This window comes from Girardinichthys multiradiatus, chromosome 17, assembly GCF_021462225.1.
Source record: "Girardinichthys multiradiatus isolate DD_20200921_A chromosome 17, DD_fGirMul_XY1, whole genome shotgun sequence".
NCBI lineage: Eukaryota > Metazoa > Chordata > Actinopteri > Cyprinodontiformes > Goodeidae > Girardinichthys > Girardinichthys multiradiatus.
The window spans coordinates 26,064,900-26,078,750 of NC_061809.1; positions in this window are offsets into that span (position 1 = coordinate 26,064,900).

Consider the following 13,851-nt stretch of genomic DNA (forward strand, 5'->3'; position numbering starts at 1 on the left):
GCCCAGCCTGTTTCAGGTCATTGATTATTTAAACTTTTGTGTTCAGCAGGAGGTAAAATGAACATCAGTGATTTTAGTTATTTCTAGACCGTTGCAGCGAACTCTTCAAGGCAGGAAACATCAGACCACCGTTTCCTGCTGACGTCACGGATTTATAAACCCTTTCATTTACCTGGAGAGAAACAAACCCAACGGACAGAACCATGAGGGTCCACAATCACACCTGAAGTTATTTTAGAACCGGATTAATCTCTCAGAGGTTCTGGGGTTGCAGAAAACAAGCTTCACCTGGAAAATTCTGATCCGGGTCTGGAACCAAACTGCCTGAATCAAATTAGAGACTCTGATGCTGCTGGAGCTGTTTGGTCTTCTGGACCCTGTGTTTATCATCGCCTGGTACCGCCAGGAACATACGAGTGTCGGGTCGTTCAGAGAGGAACTAAACGCAGGAAGAGAGCTGCTTTAAAGACCCGACCCATCAGCAGCATTGTTCTGAATGTGGTTCCATCAGGTGAGTTCGTACGGCCCAAATGAAAAATGTTTTAAAAGTTAAAAACTTTTAATCAGGTTCAATTTTTCCCTCCGTGGATTCATGTTAGTCTGTGTTTCATCTGACCTTCTGTGCTGTTCTTCAGTCATCTTCTACCTGATACTCCTGGTTCTGTTCTGCAGGACATAAGGATGGAAGCAGCGAGGATGGAGGGAACAAGGTCGGACCTGTTGGACCTGCAGTCGGTCTCTCAGTTGGCATCATTGTTGCTTCTGCTGTTGGTTTTGTGATTTATAAGAAACAAAGATGTTTGAGGGAGAACGTATTCTGAGACATGAAGGAGCGACAGAGAGAGCAGATAAATCGTTCACTCTCTTCGCAGATGTCAGAGCTAACAGCCGGGCTGTTTTAAAAGACAGAAATTTAAGTGGAGCCTGATCTAAGGGCTCAAATGGGGCTTTAACCAGTGCGCGCAGGACCAGCGCTAAATCCCACTGAGGGACTAGAGGGCGTGACACGGGTCTGTGTCTACGTACACCCCGCAGAAAACGCTTCATCAGTGGGTGGTTAAAAGCCGCTCTGTCACCAAAACCCTCATGACAGGAAGAGATAGCTTTCAGCACCATTAAAACTTATGCTGCAGCTAACTTCCTGTTCATCAGCTGCTGGAGGAATGACAGCACGCAGCCTAATGGACATGAAAAAGACTCCACGCCTTTCTCTGCACACAAGCGCTGAAAAGCTGACCACTTTGATGCGTATGATGCATTCTCTTTATTTATTATTCATTTAGGCCTTTAGGGTATTTGGTGCCCAATCTGCCCTTCCATATTTTGGCTGCTTTTGTTCTCTGACCCCTGGTCCAAGTAGGATCGTGTTCCAGCACCATGAATTGTGCTGCCTCCCAATTATGCTGAATAAAGTGAGTTTGAAAAAGTAAATATGGTTTTCTGGGTGTTTTTTTACTTATATTTTTCCTGAAAAGTAAGAGTCTGGAACATACATTGTTTGCTGTTTCTCCTACAAATCTGAGGAAACAAACAATGCATGTTGCCAGAAAGACACAGTTATTTGTCCATAAATTACCACACTTTGGTATATAATATACTGTTTTTGTCATAGGATTCTGTAGCCATTTACTATGTTTAAAGTAAAGTCCACGATTCACTGAGGTAGGCTCTGTTGGACCTTTAATCTTAGCATGGATCAATAGATCTTGCAGGTTCTTATTCCTCCGGAAAGCAGATATGACCTTCAATGACGTCAACCTTCCACTGTCAGACTGGAACTCAGAAAAACTGTTTTTCAAGGTACGAGCCAACTGTATATTGCAGGGAGAAAAGGTAGTAATGAAGGGGAGGATTCTCCCTTCTAATTTAGGCTGGGATTCAGGGAGGCTCTTCAAACATCTCCTAAGAAAAGACCTCTGGTAATCTCTAGTGGTCAAAGATGAGCACAGCACCCTGACTGCCTCATAAAAGTCAGTTTTTTGGGTGCAAATTCTTCTGAATCTTAAAAATTGGGACTTAACTAACCCTGCCAAAGTGTGTTTTGGGTAAAAACTAGATTTAAATAGAAGGGCATGTGTGTCCGTGGGTTTAAAGAACACGTTGATATCTAATTTGCCCGTGTTATTAAAGTCAGGACCTTTAAAGGTGGTTGTATCCAGAAAATCCACTGTCTGAAAGCTAGTGGAAGATTTTAATTTTATTGAGGCATTAAAGTTTTTCAAGGTGTGAAGGAAGTGGTGGAAGTCCTTCGAATAAGTCCAAATTCCCCATATGTCATCCAGATAACGGTAGTAATACAAAGGTTTTTTATCACAAGAATTTAGAGCTGCTGTTTCCCAAGCAGCCATACAAATATTATTGAATGAGAAGTCATTTCTCTGAAGATTGATCTCCAAAAGTTGGAGTATCTCAGCATCTGGTCTCCCCTTATCAGGATATTTTAAAAAGACATTCCGGACTGCGTTTATACCCTCTTCAGTCACAATATTTGTGTATAGGCTATCAATATCCAATGTGAACAGCATGGAATGTACAGGAATTTGGATGTTTGTAATGATTCCAATGAAATGGTAAGTATCTTTCACATAACTTTGATGTTTTGGAGACAGGGGATTTCAATTCCTGGGAATGTGCAGGAGGAGGAGTGACAGGAAGATCCTCTTCTTGTTCTGCGTTCTCACCATCCGGTTCCAGAACTGGCTCTAGGTTGCTTGGGCCGGCTCTGGACTGAGAATCAGGGTACATGTTGCTGTCTGCAGATGATTTCTTTTAGCCCTTTGTTTTTTAGGTGGAGGTATGGCAGGTGTGTCTAGGAGGAGGAGAGGAGCACCTGCTGTTTCCACATCCAGTCCCTCACCTGGTGATTTAGGTATCGGAGACCAATCCAGCTGTGGGGGGTATGTCATCGTGGCTACGGTTCTGGAAGGTGCCCGGTAAGTAGGGGATTCAGGGGTGGGTGATGTAGCTTCTCTGGTAGAATCAATAGTCATAGAATCATAGTCTCTCCACATAAACGTGCTGGAGCTTCTCACAGTGTGGAAGGTGACACAGCATTTTGCTCCTCTTGCTGCGGGATCAGCATGTTCTGATCCACACAGACAACAGAGTGGCAGCAACCTACATAAATCGCCAGTGAGGTGTGCGCTCAGCCCAGCTGCTAAACATTACCAGGCGGCTGCTGTGCTGGGCCGCTTCCAGGGGAATGCCAGCTTCATCCAGACATGGTGAATCGCAATTGGGCAACCTTTGGCAGGGTGAAGGTGGAACTGTTTGCCTTTAGGGATACAGTTCACTGTCCCCTCTGGTTCTTCCTGACGAACAGTCCCAGTCCTCTGGGCTGTGACGCATTGGCTCACAAGTAGCCCTGGATCTTTCTTTATGCCTTTCCCCTGTTTGTCCTGATCTTCCAAGTGCTTCTGAGGGTTCTCCAGGACGGGCACAGGAATCCGTTGGTGGGCCTGTTTTGGCTGGACCTGGTTTCCTCTGCTGCACAGGCTCTGCTCTGGCTTGCCGATGTGCCTCCCCTCCAGGAGGGATCTTCTCTCCCAGCTGGGGGGGGGGGCGGATTCTCCACCCTGATCTAAACTGCCTGCAGCTCTGGCTTTGGGCTCTACAGGGGCAGGCTTTGCCTTCTCCCACTATGTGGGCAGAGTGGGCCACACCATGACTGGCGCATGGGCGCAGTCCACGCGCGCTGTCTATGATGCCAAGTGGGAAGTCTTTGCTGACTGGTGACGTGGTAGGGGACTGGACCCTGTACATTGTCCTGTCTCCCATTAGCCTTCCTTCAGGGGTTGCTGGATCTGGGGAGATTACTTTGTGTCAATCCCGGGACTCCCTCTGAGCCTAACTGCCCAGTCCAGGGGCTTGAGATGTATGTCTGCTCCACCACAACCTTTCGGGAGACAGACAGCCTCTTTGTCTGTTATGCTGGCTTTCGGAAACGTCGGGACCTTTCCAAGCAATGGTTGGCACATTGGATTGCAGGGGTGATCTCTGTGGCTTACTCTTCACAGAATCAGCCCCTACCAGGGGGTGTGCGGTGCCACTCCACCAGGAGCCTGTCCATCTCGTGGGCTGCCATGACTGCTTGCCGCTGAAAGCCATTTGTGAAGCGGCTTCCTGGACAGCGTTGAGAATCTTTGCCAGGTACTACAGGGTAAACGTGACCACATCCCATCCCCTGCAGGTGGTGCTGGAGCAACTACCTTCTGCGTCCCGCTGGGGTAGGTGCTGTCGCTGTTGTTGCTGTGTTCCTGTAGGTTTTTCTGGATCCCAAGGTACCTTGTTGGAATTCGTCATCCAGTGCTTGAAGCACCGCATCCGGGGGTCGGTAGGTGTGAAATAGAACGAAAGTTAAGGCTGTAGCTATGAATCCAGGATGACCGCCAGAGCTGACTTTATAGACTTACATGAGTCACCAGTAGGTCACAGGTGACTTTGTTGTTATTAATTTCTGACCTGCGCATGCGCACAGGTGATCAGTGCTTTAAGCACTGCCTCTGGCGGTCATCTGGGATTCATAGAATCGTAGTTAGTGGTATCCTTCGTTACACACAAACACAGTTTACTGTGAAAAAAATTCTGAATCCACCGCTGAGCGTCGATAGTGAGTTGGAGGCATGGCTCCATCCAGGGTGGCGTTGGATATTTAGATCTAGAAATCTGGAAAGATAATGCATCCCACCTTATGATAACTGAAACTATTCATCCAGTGTTGAACATAGAGGCTCAAAATGGTTGTTTATGTCAGAAACACCTCTTAGTATTGATGCTTATTTAATCAGTCTGTCACTGTCGGAGTCTGGGTCTGGGAATTTTCTGTTTGTGTTTTTGCCTGCTACTAGCTTTGCTTGGTCACTAGAGGGCAATGGAGCACCAGGTGGTGAAGGAACAGATGTTCGTCATTCCCTGATTGCTCTTGGGTGTATTTAAGCTGGAGGCTGCCAACACTTTAGTGCCTGAGTAGTAGCCTTCAGTGGCTCAGACTGCACAGTCCTGCACTGACCTATGCTTTGATCAAGTGGGCTCTTAGCGACCTGGTTGTCTTCCTGGAATTCAAGATTCAAGCATCTAGTTATCTTCCTGGATTCATCCTGGCTGGCAGCTTTCTGGCTTGATGACTAACTGGCCCAAGTCATCAGCAAACCTTGCCTCACTCTCCACGTGCCCTCCAGCAAACCTCCTTTGCCTGTGCTCCTCTCAAATTACCTGCCCAATCTTTATGGTGAGAAGACCAAGCCTCTCCTACCTCCAGCAGAAGTCAAGAGGACCTTCAGGTACTAAGCTCCCAGACTCCATAGCTCTATTCCCCTGGCGGTTTGTCTTCCTTCTTATAGTAAGAAAGAATTAAACTTAACAATTGCTTTAAATTTCCCTCCTCCCAATACCTACTCACCCGTTTCCCTTCTTTGTGCAGTTGGCGGTTCCTGGTTCCAGATCTGAGTTTAACTTCATTGTGCAACAAACATCTTAAAACCTTTGTGATTATCTCCTGAGTTTTTACCTGTGTGTGGATGAAGCAAATTCCTAAAAATATGTTACCTAAAATAGGTAAATAATGAGGTGAAAAGCATCTGTCTGGAAGGGTTTCATATATTAGAGCTAGATGATAATTGATAAAACATGTCAGTATAGATTTCTTTAGTGTTTTTTTTTTTGTTTTTTTTGTATAAAGGTCACCACTTTCTGTTGCCTCCCCTTCTTTGTTACGGTCATAGTCAGACTTTAACATTCCCCAAAGGACACATAGATTAGCTCATGAATCTTCAAGTCACAAAAGCACACACAAACCTTTTGGGTGAGCTCACATTCATCCCAAAGTTTCCTCACTGATCCAGTCTTCTACAGCAAGGATGGAGGTCCCACTAAATCCAAGGTTCAGCTGTCAGCCAGATCTCTGCTTCACCTCTTTTGCATGGGCTTTATCCACAAAGATGAAAACATTGATTGTAAAGACGGAGCACACTCATTGTTTTCCTTTTCTGTTTTTATATCAAGTGAAAATATCTTTCTTTTTGCATAATTCAGTTTCCATTTATGAAAGAGTGAATTAATGAATCATTATTTCTAAAATAAGAATAAGTAAAAAAAATAAAGGCCTTCCAGAATGAATTTGGTTATTCAGAAGTTCTGTCATTAAAGAAGTTTTAATATATATGTTTTCAACAAAAGACACGGAGCCTTTTTTATGTATGTATTGCAAATTGTTCAACCACATATCTTAGTGGACTAAAAACATTTTAAACATATATTGACTAAACTGTCGCTTAACATCCTTTTGTCGGGGTCTGGGATATTCTGGTTTTGTTTTTGCCTGCTTTTTTCATTGTTTCACCACTAGATGCCGCTTGAGCTCCAGAGGTGAGAGGGTTACAGGAGCAAATAATTATCGCCTGGAGGAGTATAGGAGAGCAGTCTGCCAGCACTTCTACGCCTGAGTGTTTGCCAATTGTCGTAACGTTAACTGGCCAGAGCTATAGGTTTTCTCCTTCCTGAAAACTATAGTTACTTACCTTTGTGTCTTTGCTCCTTTCTAGGTGCTGTCTCAAGTCCAGTGCGAGTTCCAGTTGGTTTCCTATCCAACTCATATTTCAAGAAAACCGTCAGAATCAAGTTCCAGCTGGCAGTTACTAGCTCATCGTCCTCAAGTTATGTGAACCCTACCCTCATCTCCAAGCTCTTCAAGAACCGGCATCTACAGTCCTCCTCTGCTGTATGTGCAGAGCTTCCAGTGAAACCTCACTGTTGCAACTCTGACTTCCGGATCACTTGCTGATCATCTTCACCAAACGGTTGATCCACAGTTTTGCAGGTATCCATCTGTAAGGGACACAGAATTGATAGGAAAATCTATTAATTACATGGCATCACTGAATATAGAGTAAACTCCTTCAGATGTCTCAAATTGACCAATTTTGATTCTCTATAAAAACGCTAAAACTCAAAATGATTTACTTGTGCCTGAGTTGTCATTTTGCTGTCTGCCTCAGACATCAGATTGTTTGGATTGTGCTGCTTGGAGAAGCAACATTTATTTATTAATCACCTTAGACATGATCAAATTAACACATTAAGTCTTAAAAAAGAATACCAACAAACAAAGCATATTTATCACAAATTACACAGAAAGACAAAGGAGTTACATAATAAAGCAAACAGATATATTTAGACAGACTTCAACTTATTTTCTAAATTTTTTTTTATTTCACCTTTAAAGTTATTCATGGTAAATGTATATAATAAATCTGTCATGAAGTGGGTTTTGGAGGTAGGAAGAATGTGCAGTGAAGGATGCCAGGAGATGACGAATGAAGGTAAGTGCAGATTTTAATATTTCCTTACTCTCTGAGCCAAGCAGGGAAACCCGGAACATACAAGACCAAACCAGACCAGAACAGAGATCCACCAGACTTTAACAGGAACAAGGACAATTACGAGGGATTAGACGAGGACATCTATGATGATGATCCAGCGGGGAACATTCAAAACAAAAAGGCATATAAACAAAACAGAAGAGCAGGGGAACCAATGAGAGACTAGACCCGACAATCAGGGAAGACTAGGAACAGGTGTGATAAACGGAGGGAAAACAGAGACCAGACCAGGAAATAAACGTAGACACATGACGGCCTGCTCACTTGTCTTTTTATGAATCACAAATTTACAGTTTAAAAAATGCAATGTTATTGTAATGGTAACCAAGGGTTAAAATACATCAAAAGCTCCACAATGATTTAAAATATAAAACAGCATCAATAGTAGCTTTTAATTATGCTTTAATCTATACCCAAAGTTGAAGAAAATCCTCTTTTAATTTTTAAAATGTGAACACTCAGTCTAAAAAAGCAACAAAGGAATCTTAAGGCCTGTTTAAGAGATAATGGAAACTCATCCTGGGAAATAATTTATGAAGCACCTTATGAATTCTAAAATGTAAATATACTATAAAGATACAAACACAGATGAGATGAGGTCCAGTTTGGCCGGGTTTATTTTGATCAAATGAGCTGGTGTTTGTAGGCTGGAGCTCACGCCTTTAACAGTCGAACACACTGCTACCTTTCGTAAGTCCAGAACAGGCTGGTGTCTATTTCTGCTCGTTTGCTGGTAACAAGCTCATAGGTTCTGCTCTGCTAGCAGCTGAACAAGGAGGAGGCAGATGAAAGCTTATAGAACTTTATTCCTCTTCTTGGCAAGGTGAACTACCACAACTCTACAGCTTGAGTCTCTCAAAGTAACACACGCTCTTCTTCTACTTCCCTGCCCCTACCTGTCGCTCTCTACCGCCCCCCTTTTAGGGAAAGGCTGGGCCTGTAACACTACCCCCACTCTGGATGATGTTTAAACATATTTAACATTATTCCAGCAAACATAACAGGTTAGAACAAATCCCCAAAATGCAAACTAGAACAATTCGTCAATGATCTAATATGGACAGAGACTACAGTGCTCCAAGAAAACACAACTGTAGAATAATAAGCCAAAGTCAACTAAACAAAATAAGACTAATAATAATCCACTGCATTTAGTGCATTACATTAGGAACTGGCGTTGCAGCAATTGAAAGTTGCAGCTGCCTACAACCAGATTCAGCCCAATAAAGAAAAGAAAACAAGAGTTCATTCATGTACGTAGACATCTAACCGCTGACCCACTGACCAAATCGGTCAGGAGGTCTGCGTCTCCTTTGTGGTCTTTGCTGAGGTCCTGCTCTTTGAAGCACCAGCGGCCGCTGCTCCTCCTCCACAGAATCCTCGGTGACAACTCCTTCTGGTAGTAGCTGGCAAGCCTTGTTCTGAATTTGACTGTCTCCAAATGAAACTGCATGGGCCGGCAAACACTGAGATGGATGATCCATAGTTGACTCCTCTATCTCTAAGAAGCCATCCCAGGGATTTAAAGGCCCATCGTGATCCACATCCAAAGAAGCGTCGACCACTGGTGGAGGCACCTCAACTGATGCTGGGCTACGAGTGTCTCGGAAAACCCAGCTACTGTCCAACGGGGTTCTGTTGTAATAAGGCTTGAGCTTATCATGATGAACCACTTGTGCATGTTCTTATCATACTGCTTCTTTGCTCGCTCAGAAGACCTACCCAGCCACTCCCTGACCATTTGATGGGAGAGTTGTAACCTCTCTTTCTGTTGCATGACACACTGTGGAATGTTGGAACAGCCATTGTCAGGGAGCGGAACAGCAACAAGATCGATAGGCTCGGTTATCTCTCGACCAAAGAGCATCATGTTAGGCGTGAATCCCGTAGAGCTGTGCTTGGTGGCCCGGTAAGCCATAAGTGCATATGGAAGCATCAGATCCCACTCCCAGTGGCATCACTCTGCAGTGGTGGCCAGAATTTTCTGCAAGGTGGCATTTACTGTTCCACTTGGCCGTCGGATTGGGGGCGACATGGGGTAGTTCATGTTTTTTCGATGCCCAGCAGCTCACACGTGCTCTGGAAAACAGCACATTCAAAATTGGTGCAAGCAGCCTGGCGAACACATGATCCAGTCGCTCCAACATCTGACCAGTGTCTCGTCCTATAACTATAATGTCATCGAGATAAACCAAACAGGTCTCCCATTGCAGCCCTGCCAGGACACGGTCCATGAGCCTTTGGAAAGTGGCTGGAGCATTACACAGTCCAAAAGGCATCACGTTCCATTCGAAAAGCCCTTTACCCTTTACGTGTGCAGAATGCAGCGGTTCTTCTCGCCCGAGGTGTCATCTCCACTGCAAAGCATCCTCAAGCCGGGGCCAACTTCTTCAGGCTCCCCGCAGAAGAAGACTGTAGCTTCCCCCATTCTGGATCTAACATTGGAAGAGCTGCAGGAGATTTTTGATGGCAGGGATCTGAAACCTCCCTCAGCCAACTCATCCTCAGGAGGCTCTTCTACTAGAAGGCCCACGTTGAAACAAGTCCTGAATGTGAGACTAGCTCCCCTGGTTAATCCTCGCCACACCCCGACTCCAACCAAGAAATACCGGTTGGGGCCAATCAGTTCTTCTATTTGGCCTTCAGCATCGACCCCCATCACCAACAAGCCTACTAGGCACTGCTCCGCCCCTAACAAACTCCAGAATTGGAACCTTCACATCACTAAGAAATGGGTCATCCTAGGCGACTCCAATGTTACCCTGGCTTTTGGTCATCAAACATCAAAGTTATGTGAAAGATACTTACCATTTCATTGGAATCATTACAAACATCCAAATTCCTGTACATTCCATGCTGTTCACATTGGATATTGATAGCCTATACACAAATATTGTGACTGAAGAGGGTATAAACGCAGTCCGGAATGTCTTTTTAAAATATCCTGATAAGGGGAGACCAGATGCTGAGATACTCCAACTTTTGGAGATCAATCTTCAGAGAAATGACTTCTCATTCAATAATATTTGTATGGCTGCTTGGGAAACAGCAGCTCTAAATTCTTGTGATAAAAAACCTTTGTATTACTACCGTTATCTGGATGACATATGGGGAATTTGGACTTATTCGGAGGACTTCCACCACTTCCTTCACACCTTGAAAAACTTTAATGCCTCAATAAAATTAAAATCTTCCACTAGCTTTCAGACAGTGGATTTTCTGGATACAACCACCTTTAAAGGTCCTGACTTTAATAACACGGGCAAATTAGATATCAACGTGTTCTTTAAACCCACGGACACACATGCCCTTCTATTTAAATCTAGTTTTTACCCAAAACGCACTTTGGCAGGGTTAGTTAAGTCCCAATTTTTAAGATTCAGAAGAATTTGCACCCAAAAAACTGACTTTTATGAGGCAGTCAGGGTGCTGTGCTCATCTTTGACCACTAGAGATTACCAGAGGTCTTTTCTTAGGAGATGTTTGAAGAGCCTCCCTGAATCCCAGCCTAAATTAGAAGGGAGAATCCTCCCCTTCATTACTACCTTTTCTCCCTGCAATATACAGTTGGCTCGTACCTTGAAAAACAGTTTTTCTGAGTTCCAGTCTGACAGTGGAAGGTTGACGTCATTGAAGGTCATATCTGCTTTCCGGAGGAATAAGAACCTGCAAGATCTATTGATCCATGCTAAGATTAAAGGTCCAACAGAGCCTACCTCAGTGAATCGTGGACTTTACTTTAAACATAGTAAATGGCTACAGAATCCTATGACAAAAACAGTATATTATATACCAAAGTGTGGTAATTTATGGACAAATAACTGTGTCTTTCTGGCAACATGCATTGTTTGTTTCCTCAGATTTGTAGGAGAAACAGCAAACAATGTATGTTCCAGACTCTTACTTTTCAGGAAAAATATAAGTAAAAAAACACCCAGAAAACCATATTTACTTTTTCAAACTCACTTTATTCAGCATAATTGGGAGGCAGCACAATTCATGGTGCTGGAACACGATCCTACTTGGACCAGGGGTCAGAGAACAAAAGCAGCCAAAATATGGAAGGGCAGATTGGGCACCAAATACCCTAAAGGCCTAAATGAATAATAAATAAAGAGAATGCGTCATACGCATCAAAGTGGTCAGCTTTTCAGCGCTTGTGTGCAGAGAAAGGCGTGGAGTCTTTTTCATGTCCATTAGGCTGCGTGCTGTCATTCCTCCAGCAGCTGATGAACAGGAAGTTAGCTGCAGCATAAGTTTTAATGGTGCTGAAAGCTATCTCTTCCTGTCATGAGGGTTTTGGTGACAGAGCGGCTTTTAACCACCCACTGATGAAGCGTTTTCTGCGGGGTGTACGTAGACACAGACCCGTGTCACGCCCTCTAGTCCCTCAGTGGGATTTAGCGCTGGTCCTGCGCGCACTGGTTAAAGCCCCATTTGAGCCCTTAGATCAGGCTCCACTTAAATTTCTGTCTTTTAAAACAGCCCGGCTGTTAGCTCTGACATCTGCGAAGAGAGTGAACGATTTATCTGCTCTCTCTGTCGCTCCTTCATGTCTCAGAATACGTTCTCCCTCAAACATCTTTGTTTCTTATAAATCACAAAACCAACAGCAGAAGCAACAATGATGCCAACTGAGAGACCGACTGCAGGTCCAACAGGTCCGACCTTGTTCCCTCCATCCTCGCTGCTTCCATCCTTATGTCCTGCAGAACAGAACCAGGAGTATCAGGTAGAAGATGACTGAAGAACAGCACAGAAGGTCAGATGAAACACAGACTAACATGAATCCACGGAGGGAAAAATTGAACCTGATTAAAAGTTTTTAACTTTTAAAACATTTTTCATTTGGGCCGTACGAACTCACCTGATGGAACCACATTCAGAACAATGCTGCTGATGGGTCGGGTCTTTAAAGCAGCTCTCTTCCTGCGTTTAGTTCCTCTCTGAACGACCCGACACTCGTATGTTCCTGGCGGTACCAGGCGATGATAAACACAGGGGTCCAGAAGACCAAACAGCTCCAGCAGCATCAGAGTCTCTAATTTGATTCAGGCAGTTTGGTTCCAGACCCGGATCAGGATTTTCCAGGTGAAGCTTGTTTTCTGCGACCCCAGAACCTCTGAGAGATTCATCCGGTTCTAAACTTCAGGTGTGATTGTGGACCCTCATGGTTCTGTCCGTTGGGTTTGTTTCTCTCCAGGTAAACGAAAGGGTTTATAAATCCGTGACGTCAGCAGGAAACGGTGGTCTGATGTTTCCTGCCTTGAAGAGTTCGCTGCAACGGTCTAGAAATAACTAGTCTGTAACCAACCAGTAATCGATTCTTGATCTTGACATTCCATTTGGTTTAAGCCAAGTGTATTGTCTGACATTATAATTAAGGTTTCTCCAGACATCAATTAGTTTATTTGTATTGAAAAATTCATCCATTATTGGATTCAAAGTCACCTGAAAATATTTTGATGGATATCTGTCCATCCATTCATTCAGCAATTTGTTCCATGACTAAAAATAATCTTATCACCCCATTGTTGAGTCCAAAATTTCACATCTGTTGATTCCGAGTGTGTCTCTTGAAGAAAAGTACAGTTGGCCTTTTGACCTTTGCAAAATAAAAACACTGCTTTACGCTTAACAGAGTCTTTGAGCCCTCTCACACTGAAAGAAGAAAAGAGAATATCAGTCTTTAAATCAAATCCTGACTGAATTGTGAACAATAACAGAAGAACACCTTAATAGAAGAACAAAAAAAAAACCATAGAATAAACCGTAACTCCTAGGAGGTAGAGTAGAAACACTTGAGAAGAGTCCCCTGAACAGTCCCATGAATCAAATTTCTCCACTAATAATATTCAAACAACCCCATTATACTGCTAACACTTCAGCCTGAAATACACTTTCCTTCGATGTAGGCGATGGGACCTCTGAATTCAGCAGCCTTACCCTCCTTCCTTGCCTTCTCAATTCTTGGCCATAGCGCCTGCCTGGATTTCCAGTCCTCCTGGGTTAGATCCTCCGCAAACTGATTTCCTTCTTCTTTACAGATCCTTGATGATTTAGTTTGCTTCCACACCTCATCTCTTACACTTCTTTTGGCAAAGAGGATTAATATTTGTCTGTGACGGTTGTCTGCTGGTCTCCCCACTCTATGAACTACATCAATGGCATCCTGCATCTTATCAACCTGATCAGGTAAAATTCTGCATAGCAGCTCCACAACTTTCATTTTGAGGTCTTGTTTGACTTTTTCGTTTTTTTACCTTTTATGCGTAAACACCATCTTCGTTTGTATCTTTCTTGGCTCCTCAAATGCTCCTTCATTTCCTCCTTTTCCTTTTGAAGAAGTTCTACTCGTACTTCTAAGTTTTTAACTTTGTTCTTGCACTCTTCAATATCTTCTGAGTTGATCTGTACTGTTTTAGCAGTTGTAGCTAGCATGGTGCTGTGCTGCTGTACCTGGCTGCTAATATCA